The sequence below is a fragment of the Erythrolamprus reginae genome, chromosome 1, assembly GCF_031021105.1.
Source record: "Erythrolamprus reginae isolate rEryReg1 chromosome 1, rEryReg1.hap1, whole genome shotgun sequence".
NCBI lineage: Eukaryota > Metazoa > Chordata > Lepidosauria > Squamata > Dipsadidae > Erythrolamprus > Erythrolamprus reginae.
This window is the reverse complement of record NC_091950.1, coordinates 306,951,055-306,962,064: the sequence shown is the minus strand read 5'-3', so window position 1 is coordinate 306,962,064 and position 11,010 is coordinate 306,951,055.

Here is an 11,010-nt window from a genome sequence, read left to right as displayed (position 1 = left end):
CAGAAGCAATAATAATTTGCCAGTGAAGTCAATTTAGCTCCAGAAAAAATGATAGGTACAGAGACATAAAGAATGTATGAAAAGTACAAGCTTTTTATGATACTACCAAACGCATGATAATAATAAGACATTTCACTTATGTTATCCAAATCTATTTTTAAAGAAGAATCATTGCTTTTAGAGCAGGGGTCTCAAGCTCGCAGACCGTGGGCCAACTGCGGCCCTCAGGACAATAGTTTGCGGCCCCCACCTCAATATCAAAGTTTAATGCTAGTACAGCCTGAGTTTGATATGAATGGCACTTTTCAGTATTGTGTGTGGAGCTGAATGAACCTACCAATCACGGTGGGCGTACTGAGCCGCGGGCGCCCCCCGCCCCCCCGCGCCTCCGGCCCTCTCACGCCCCTGGCTTCTCGCTGATGCCCCCTGCCCGATCCACCTCTCTTTCTCCTCTGCTTCCCGCCTTGGAGCGTGGCTCCTCCCGCATCGGGAACGCCCACCACGCCGCTCTCGCAGTCCCTTCGCTGAGAGCACTTTCGCCCCGGGCTCTCAGCGAGGGGGCTGCAGGAGAGGCGGGGCAGGCGTTCTCACAGTGGAGACCGGAGAAGGTGATTTTCAATGACGGGTGCGTGGGTGCGCATGGCAGGGGGATGGGGAGGGTGCGCGCAGGCGCGCGCGCCCGCACACCAGACATTGAAAATCACCTTCGCTGGTCTCCGCTGTGAGAAGAATGGAGAGAGAACGAGAGAGAGTGAGAGCGACAGAACAAGATAAAGAGAAAGTGAGAGAGAGAGAGAGAGAGAAAGAGGGGGGAGAGAAAGAGATAGCAAGAGAGAGAGAACAAGAGAGAGAAAGAGTGAGAGAAAGAAAACAAGAGAGAAAGAGTGAGAGAGAGAGAAAGCAAGAGAGAGAGAGAAAGAAAACAAGAGAAAGTGAGAAAAAGAGAGAGAGAGCAAGAGGGGGAGAGAGAGAGAAAGAGAGAGAAAGAGAGAGAGAGAGAAAAATGATAGAAATAAAGGGAAGAAAAAAGAGAAATGAGAAAATGATTGAGGCAGAGAATGACAGGAAAGAGAGAGAAACAGAGAGAGAAGTGACTCTTGATTTAAAGCATATGGTAAAAGCACTTAAATAATAACAGAGAAAAAAAACCCAGCCCTCACCTGTTTTTATTAATAGTTATGTTTTTGGATTTGCTGGTTGTTTTAGTATTAATAGTAATGTATTTTGGGTTTTTTTAATTATTAATTTCTTTTAATAAAAAAGAAGGGATTTTTTTCTTATCTATCTATCTATCTATCTATCTATCTATCTATCTATCTATCTATCTATCTATCTATCTATCTATCTATTTCTATGCCGCCCAGTCCCAAGGGGACTGCCGCTCAGAAACTATACCTTTCACCGAAAAAAAATTAGAGGGAACATTGGGTATATTGCTCTCGTAGGCGGGACATCAGCTGGGCTTATTGTGAACTTGCGCTATTACTCCGGGCTCAGAAGCAGAGGCTATTCAGCGGGACAGAAAAAAAGCGGAAAAGACGCATTGGCTAAAGTTTAGCCGTTAAATACTGAAACAGTGACACCAAGTGGAATTATATATTACACAGCCCCAAACATGTCTTTTTCAAAGCCTGCAGTGAAGAGAAAGGTTGGTGATGAGCACAGACAATTTCAGGAAAAGTGGGAAGTGCAATAGTTCTTTGTTAAGCACAGGGGCATCCCGATGTGTCTTATTTGCAGAGAGAAAGTTGCGGTGCACAAACAATACAATTTGAAATGTTAAACAACTAGACATGCTGAGGAGTATGCAAAATACCAGGGAGCAAACTGGGCTGCTAATCTTAAAACATATCTACTGAGGCAACAAGATTTCTTTAAGAAAGCAACCAAAGAGAATGATGCAGCAGTCCACGCTAGCTACGTGGTTAGTGAGATGATTGCTAAAGCAGGAAAGCCATTCAAAGAAGGTGAATTTGTAAAAAAAAAGTGCATATTACAGGCTGCAAGTATTGTCTGTCCAGAAAAGAAAGGTCAATTTAGCAACATCAGCCTTTCTGCCAACACCGTAGCAGAGGGCATTTCTGACCTGTCAAGTGACATTTATGATCAACTGTGTGAGAAAGCAAAATGTTTCAGTGTATACTCAGTCGCTCTTGATGGAAAACCTGATGCGGCCCAGCCTCACCCAGACTCTACCTCATGCGGCCCGGGTAAATTGAGTTTGAGACCCCTGTTTTAAAGTATTTAGTAATATACAATATGCTGTCTACTTCCATAATCTTTTTCAGTAGTTACAAATGGCAATACAAAATTAGAATTAAACGATCATAGAGTTTAGTTTATGCTTAAATTTTGCCAATAAATAAAGTCAATGGGATATAATATGTTTTGAAATGAATTTGATTGCAATACACAAAAGGGCCTGTCAATGTTACTCAGTCCTTTCTATTATTTATCCTTTGGCTTCTCGGTGGTCACATATCAGAACTGGTATTTGGCTTCGGTCAATACCGATGCAATCTGAAGTTGGGGGATGCGATCATCAATCCCTTATAATGATCAGATCGCTGTTGGTTTTTTTTAGTTTTCTGTAGCTACTCTCCACTTCTGAGAGGAAAAATGTACTGTATTCTCTAGTTTGCCTCAGGTACCTAATAGATCCTTGTTAGATTTCAGAGAGAATGGGGGCGGGATATTAGTTCTGGTTCATGATTCATGATGTTCATAATTGTAGAATACAGCCAGGGGTGGGCTATTGCCTGCACGGGGGGGACGGGGACACAGTGGGGTAGCGAAAATGGAGCTTCACCCCAGAGCACCCAATTTGCACTGAAAGGTGTTGAAAGAAAATGCAGGGCGTCCTGCATAAGCCATGCCCACAGTGTGCTAGTAAAAAATTTGGTAGCACTTCGCTGAATACAGCTCACCTGTCTCGGACTGCATATCAGACATTAATCCAATTGAAATATTGTCCAGAAATATTTCACAAGAAGGGTCCTTCACTCCTCCCCTCGCAACAAAATACCTTATTCAACCAGACTTGAAATATTGGAATTAAATAATTTGCAACTACGCCGCCTCCGATCTGATCTAAATGTAGTTCATAAAATTATGTATACCAAAATATCCTTCCTGTTAATGACTATTTCAATTTCAACCGCAGCAATACATGAGCACGTAATAGATTCAAACTTAATGTAAATCACTCCAAACTCGACTGCAGAAAATACTTCAGCATTAGAGTGATCAATGCCTGGAATGCACTACCTGACTCTGTGTTTTCTTTCCCAAACTCTAAAAAATTTAACCTTAGATTGTCGACCTTTCCCCGTTTCTAAGAGGTCTGTAAGGGGCGTGCATAAGCGCACCACTGTACCTACTGTCCCTGTCCTACTGTCCTGTTATCCTCTTTTATCATTACTTTTTTTACTAATGTTTATGCAAATTACTATTATCTTATACATGTTTCACAAACAAACAAACAAACAAATAAAAATGAAAATAAAATAAAATATATTATTTTAAATAAATAAAAATGTATATTCTGGATGTTCAGTAGTAATAAATAGGTAGGGAAATTGTATCTCATTGAGGCATTTGAGACGAGGCCAGGTACCCTAACTCTAACGTGATGTGACTAATGTCAAGTTGGCCACGCCCACCCAGTCACATGATCACCAAGCTGCTCTCACCCAATCACATGACCACCAAGCCACTTCCACCTAGATACATGAACATTAAGCCACTCCCACCCAGTCACATTTTATTGATTGATTGATTGGATTTCTCCATAGACTCAGGGCAGCTTACAAGATAAGAAGCAATACAATCAGATAATTATAAAACTCAACTGTTTTATCAGAAACCCAATTTAAAAAGACAATCTTAAAATCCAATACATATAATCATTCAACCAATTCATCTCAACCCAATCATACTGTAGGCCAGAGCAGAATGTACATTTATTTATTTATTTATTTATTTATTATATTTGTATGCCGCCCCTCTCCGTAGACTCAGGAGGGCATACAAATCAGTTCCAGGCCTGCCGGCAAAGATATCCCTTTAAAACCTTCTGGAAAGCCAGGACAGTGAGAGTGGTGCAAAACTCTGAGAGGAGTTGATTCCAAAGGACCGAAGCTGCCACAGAGAAGGCCCTTCTCCTAGACCCCGCCAGATGGCACTTCTTGGCTGATACGATCTGGAGAAGGCTGGCCCTGTGGGATCTAACAGGCCGCTGGGATACATGAGGCAGGAAATGGTCCCATAGGTAACCTGGTCCTAAGCCATATAGGGTTTGCACATGACTGTCAAGCCACTCCCATAAAATCAAGCCACACCTACAGACTGGAACCCACCCCTGCATTTGGGTCTACTAAATAAAATATAAAGATAAAAAAGACTGTAGTAAATGTAGTTAGCAAAAAACTTAACTGAGAATGACAGCAAGAACCATCCGGAAAGTTCATAGCAATCTTTGGTTCCCCAGTGAATACCAAATTATTTTTTAAGGAATTCATTTGGATGTGAGCGAGAAAATTACCAATATGTATCAACATACTGTATATGAAAATTCATAAACTTTTATGGAGTTGATTTACCACTTGATACAATCTATGCTCATGTGAGGTTCCAATATCCAATAATGATATTTAGCTTACAATAAAAATATTAAATATATGCTTTTAGCATATTTTAGACATTTTAACTTTAAGATTAGAGTTATTGAACATAAATAACATGGAAGCTGTTCATATAATTTTCCATTTTTATTGATTGTTTATATACTTATGCCATATTTTATGTATATTTATTTGTAAATATAAATAAATAAACAAACAATTTCTTGTTTCTTATTAAAAACAAAGGCTTTCTTTGTTATTGACTCCATTAGCATTGCTCAAATGATAAACAGGAATAATTTAAAGCAACACCTTCAGGCAGTTATACATTAAAATTCATGTAAAGTATAAACCATTAAAAATCCTCTTTTTTTAATTCAGGCCATCAACTCACTTGATGCAATGTAAAAAATTAATGCGAAAGTGAAAACCATATATCAAAAGTCACTAAAATGTGGCTTCTTTTATCAATAAATAATGATAATAAATTAGATTCTACAAGTGCATCTTATGTCCAGAGGTACCTATACATATTTTAAATATCCATAATGAAATATTAATTTAAATAAATAAATAAGTAAGTAAATACAAAGATAAAAATTTCAAGGAGAATGTATCCGATACCATCTTGGTCTGAAGCACTGTCAGAGAGGAATATATCAATTTCTCCTGAAAGAAATCATTTACGATGCATGCGTTATTTCTATCTATTCCAACAAAGACTGGCCGTATTACATCTGTGTGCTTTACCATATTAAAAACAATGGCGAATTTAGTTATGATGTTATAAGTGTGGTCGGGCAGTAGGAAAAGCAAGTAGGATGCTTGGCTGCATAGCTAGAGGTATAACAAGCAGGAAGAGGGAGATTGTGATCCCCTTATATAGAGCGCTGGTGAGACCACATTTGGAATACTGTGTTCAGTTCTGGAGACCTCACCTACAAAAAGATATTGACAAAATTGAACGGGTCCAAAGACGGGCTACAAGAATGGTGGAAGGTCTTAAGCATAAAACGTATCAGGAAAGACTTCATGAACTCAATCTATATAGTCTGGAGGACAGAAGGAAAAGGGGAGACATGATCGAAACATTTAAATATGTTAAAGGGTTAAATAAGGTTCAGGAGGGAAGTGTTTTTAATAGGAAAGTGAACACAAGAACAAGGGGACACAATCTGAAGTTAGTTGGGGGAAAGATCAAAAGCAACGTGAGGAAATATTATTTAACTGAAAGAGTAGTAGATCCTTGGAACAAACTTCCAGCAGACGTGGTTGGTAAATCCACAGTAACTGAATTTAAACATGCCTGGGATAAACATATATCCATCCTAAGATAAAACACAGGAAATAGTATAAGGGCAGACTAGATGGACCATGAGGTCTTTTTCTGCCGTCAGTCTTCTATGTTTCTATGTTTCTATAATTGGAATATCTGAATAGCTATAGACCAGGGGTGTCAAACTCAAGGTGTGCGGGATGCTTGGATCAGGCCCACGATGCTGGCCTGGAAACAGCATAGGACTGGCCTGTGGTGTTCCTGTCAGCGAAAATGGAGCTCAGGAGGAGTGTGAGCTCCATTTTCACTGGCGAAGAGCTACAGGAGGCTGTCACGGTTGAAAACAGGGCATGGGGGAGCCGCACACGGCCCCTACGAGCTCCATTTTTGCTGGCAGAGGGCTATCAAACTAAAAACAAAACAAAAGGAGAAATGTTTCCCCTTTAGCATTTGAACATGGAAGAAGGAACAGGAAAGGAGAATAGGCGTTGATTGCTTACCTGAACGCCTCTTCTCGTACGGTGAGCGGGTACAGCAGTCACATGGGGTTGCTCACGTCCAATCCGATGGAACTGAGCCTAGTATTAAAAAAGCTTGCCGGATCCGCCCCTTCCCCAGAATTCGCGAATCCATAGACTAGGCTCAGTTGTGAAGCTCTGTAGTGTTCAACTCTCATTGTTAGAGGAAGAAAGGTATAGAAAGGTAAAAGAAGACACATACAAGGGCGGGAAGTGACTGCTGTACCCGCTCACCGTACGAGAAGAGGCGTTCAGGTAAGCAATCAACGCCTATTCTCCGTACTGAAGGAGCGGGTCCAGCAGTCACATGGGACATACCCAATAGATGGTCCCTAGGGTGGGATTAGATTGCTATCGTGTGAGATAACGGATTGGAGTACCCTTCTGCCGAAGGCAGCGTCCGCTGAAGCGTAAGAATCAATCTTGTAGTGCCTGATGAAGGAATTTGGCGAGGCCCAAGTGGCTGCTTTGCAGACCTCCTCCAACGGGGCTTGAGTCGCCCAAGCGGCCGAGGTGGCCGCGCTCCTGGTGGAATGCGCTGTGATGTTCCTTGGAACGGAGAGGGAGGCCGACTCATAGGCCTTAGATATAGTCCCTCTGATCCAACGGCCCAGTACTGTTGAAGACACTTTGGCCCCCATGACTCTGGGATGATAGGCTACAAAAAGAGCTTCTGACCTTCGAAAGGGTCCTGTGCGTTGGATATATATTCTCAGCGCTCTGATGAGATCCAGGGTGTGCCATCTAATTGCCAAGGGATGGTCTCGTTGGAGGCAGAAGGAAGGTAGGACAATATCCTGAGATCTGTGGAACATGGAACTGACCTTGGGTAAGAAGGTGGGGTCCAGTCGCAAAACTACCTTGTCCTGATGGAATTGACAAAGGTCCTGCCTGATTGAGAGGGCAGCCAGCTCCGAAATGCGTCGGGCAGAGGTAATAGCCACCAGGAAAGCTACCTTAAAGGATAGGTACCTGAGGGATGCCGATTTTAGGGGTTCGTATGGAGCCTGCGTGAGGGAATGGAGAACCCGTGGCAAATCCCAGGATGGATACCTGTGGACCTTGGAAGGTCTGAGGTTGGCTATGCCCTTGAGGAATTCCTGAACTTCAGGGAAGGATCGGAGAGGCTGTCTGCGGGGGCCCCCCAGGACAGATGAAATGGCTGCCAGATGACGCCGGAGGGTGCTGGTGGAAAGCCCTTTATGGAAGCCTTGCATAAGGAAGGAAATAATTCTGTGTATGGGGATGCACAGAGGGGAGAAACCTTCCTGTAGACACCACTGGTGAAACTTGGACCACGTGTGGTCATAGATTCGATTGGTCGAGCCCCTTCTGGCCTTTAAGATGACCTCCACTGAATCGGGGTCATGGCCACGCAGTTCTAAATCTCTCCTGATAACAGCCAGGCGGTGAGGTGGAACCACTCCGGGTCTGGATGGAAAGAGGCCCCCTGCCGCAGCATATCCCCCGAAACGGGGAGTCGCCAAGGGTCCTGGACGGACAGCTGTTGGAGATCCGCGAACCAGGGCCGGCGGGGCCAATGAGGGGCGATTAAGATTACTCGGGCCCTCTCGGTGAGGACCTTGTGAATCACGTCCGGGAGGATTGGAATTGGAGGAAATGCGTAGAGTAGGCCTGGAGGCCATGGACTCCGGAGGGCATTGATTGCTTCCGCTCCCGGGGATGGAAATCTGGCATAGAAGCGAGGGAGTTGGGCGTTCGCATTGGTCGCGAAGAGATCCAGGACTGGTAGGCCGAATCTGAGGGTGATTTGATGGAACAGGTCTTGATGGAGGTTCCACTCTCCTGGGTCTATCGTTGCTCGGGATAGCCAATCCGCCTGGACGTTGAGGCTCCCGGAGATGTGATCGGCTAGGAGCGACTGGAGATGTTTTTCCGCCCAAAGGCCCAACTTGAGGGCCTCCCTCATTAGAGCCTTGGATCTCGTGCCCCCCTGTCTGCAGATATGGCTTTTTGTGGCAATGTTGTCGGTGAGAATGAGAACGTGCCGGTTGGGAATGCGAGGAGAGAAATGCTTCAGCGCCAGGGAAACGGCTCTTAACTCTAGCCAATTGATTGGCCTGGAAGCTTCCTCCGGGGACCACGTGCCCTGGGCTATCATCCCCTGGGCGTGGGCGCCCCATCCCGATAGACTGGCATCTGTGGTGATGACAAATTGATCCGGGCACCTGAACGGGGATCCTTTGTCCATGGCCGGAGACTTCCACCACTTGAAGGATCTGCGAACACTCAGTGGGATGACAATGCGTCGATTTGAGTTGCTGTGTCCCGATCTCTGAAAAGGTAACAGGAGCCACTGGAGTTCCCTAGCATGAAGGCGAGCCCAGGGAATGATGCCTATGCATGACACCATCTTCCCCAAAAGGGAAGATAGAGTGACTATGGATACTGAAGAGTTAGATAAAATCTTAGAAATTAACTCCACTATACTGAGTTTTCTCTCGGGAGAGAGAAACACCTGGGAGGATTCTGAATCAATAATGGATCCCAGGTGAGCAATGGATGTGGAAGGTTGGAGATGACTTTTATCAAAATTGATGGAAAATCCATGGTCCTGAAGGACTGACATGGTAACAGAAAGGTCTGTTTTCACTTTCTCTAGGGAGTTCCCATGAATCAAAATATCATCAAGATAACATAAAATGTGAATGGGAAACGCCCGGATATAGGCCGCCAGGGACCCCAAGAGTTTTGTAAAGACCCGAGGGGCCGAGGAGAGGCCAAAAGGCATCGCCCTATACTGGAAGTGCCTGCCTTGAAAAGAAAAACGTAAAAATTTTCTGTGGCATTTGGCTATAGGAATGTGAAGGTAGGCCTCAGTGAGGTCCAAGGAAGACATGAAATCTCCCGAGTGGATGGCGGCCAAAATAGAAGGCAAGGAGTGCATCTTAAACTTCCTATATTTGATGAATAGGTTTAGTTTCTTTAAATCCAAAATAGCTCTCCAACCTCCGGAGGACTTTGGAACCATAAATAAAATGGAGTAAAAACCTAGGCCCCTCTGATCGGAAGGGACCGGTTGAATGGCTCTGATGGACAATAGATGAGAAATGGCCTCCTCCATACGGTTACAATCAGAGGATGACCTGGGAGAAGGGCAGGAAATAAAACGTCTTGGGGGAGGAGAAACAAATTCTAAAAGAAGACCTGTTTGAACAGTGTCAATGACCCAAGGGTCTTTGGAGGTGAAACGCCAATTAGAGGCGAAATGAGCTAGGCGACCCCCTATGGGAATAGAGGAAAGGTTACCATCTAGGTTTCTTTGAAGCCCTGTTAGATGAAGCTCCCCTTTGGAAGCGAAACCCTCTACCCCTGGAGTTCCTACCTTGGGAACGAAAGCGGGGGGAATACTGACCTGGAGACCTCTGATAGGACGCCGCTTGGTCTTGCTGGCGCCCTGGGCGACGAAAGGACTGCGTTTTGGTAGCCTTTTTAGTGGTTGGACCCAAAACTTTCTTCTTGTCCGTGGTTTCCGTGAGGAGTGGATCCAGAAGATCACCGAAGAGCAGGTCGCGCTTCAAGGGGCCCTGGGATAACTGCCACTTTTGGCGAACTCCCGCTTGCCAAGGGCGAATCCAAAGGAGTCTTCTTGCCGTTGTAGAAGCTGCAATAGACTTAGCAGAAAATCTAGTAGATTGCAAAGTGGCATCAGCCACGTACTGGGCAGCTGCAAAGACCTTGTTGAAGTCTTGTTGACCTCTCAAGTCATGGGGAGGAATATGCTGTTGCAGTTGGCGAAGCCACAGCAGCATGGCTCTGGAAAAAAAGGAAGCCGCTGCAGAACTTTTAATGGCCCAGGAATCAGAGGTGAATCCCCTTTTGAGCATTTGCTCAATGCGCTTGTCCTCTGGGCGGAGGACTTCCTCCGCCTCTCCTGGCACAGCCGCTGCCGAGTGAAGAATCTTGACAGGTTCATCCGGTTTAGGAAAGGATAGAAGTTCCTCATAGGAAGAGGAAAGTTTGTACAATTTTCTGTCCTTGGTGGAGGGATTAAGGCCAGAGGCTGGAAATTCCCACTGTTTGAGTAAGGCATCTTTAAACAATTTAGGCATAGGAATTACCTCGTTATCCTCCTGTTCCTCTGTGAAGTAAGGTAAATTCTCCTCCGGGGGATCAGTGGAAGTGGAGGCTTGTTTCTCCTGGGCCGCTAATCCCGTAGAAATTCTAGCTTTGAGGAGAAGAGATTTGAATAATTGAGAGGGGAAAATAGTAACTGGAGGGGGAACCTTTATTTGGGATTCCTCATCATCAGATAATCCCTGGAAAGGGTCCTCATCATCCTCCATCTCCTCGTATTCATCCTGGGAGGAATCTGAATCATCCTGAATAGGAGCTCTGACCGCTGGGGAAGAACCCAAGGGGCGGGAGGGACGAGAAGGAGGAAGAGGTAGAGGAAGCGCATTGATGGTGGAGAGTTTGGCATCAATGGCTTTGGACAACACAGCAAAAATAGACTGGAACTCAGGAGGTAAATTGGAAATATCAGCAGAAAAGGCAGAAGATTCCCTAAAGGCCTGGGAGGATCCTGGCTGGGGGGAATCTTCAATAATATCTGGTTCCTCTGGACCTATGC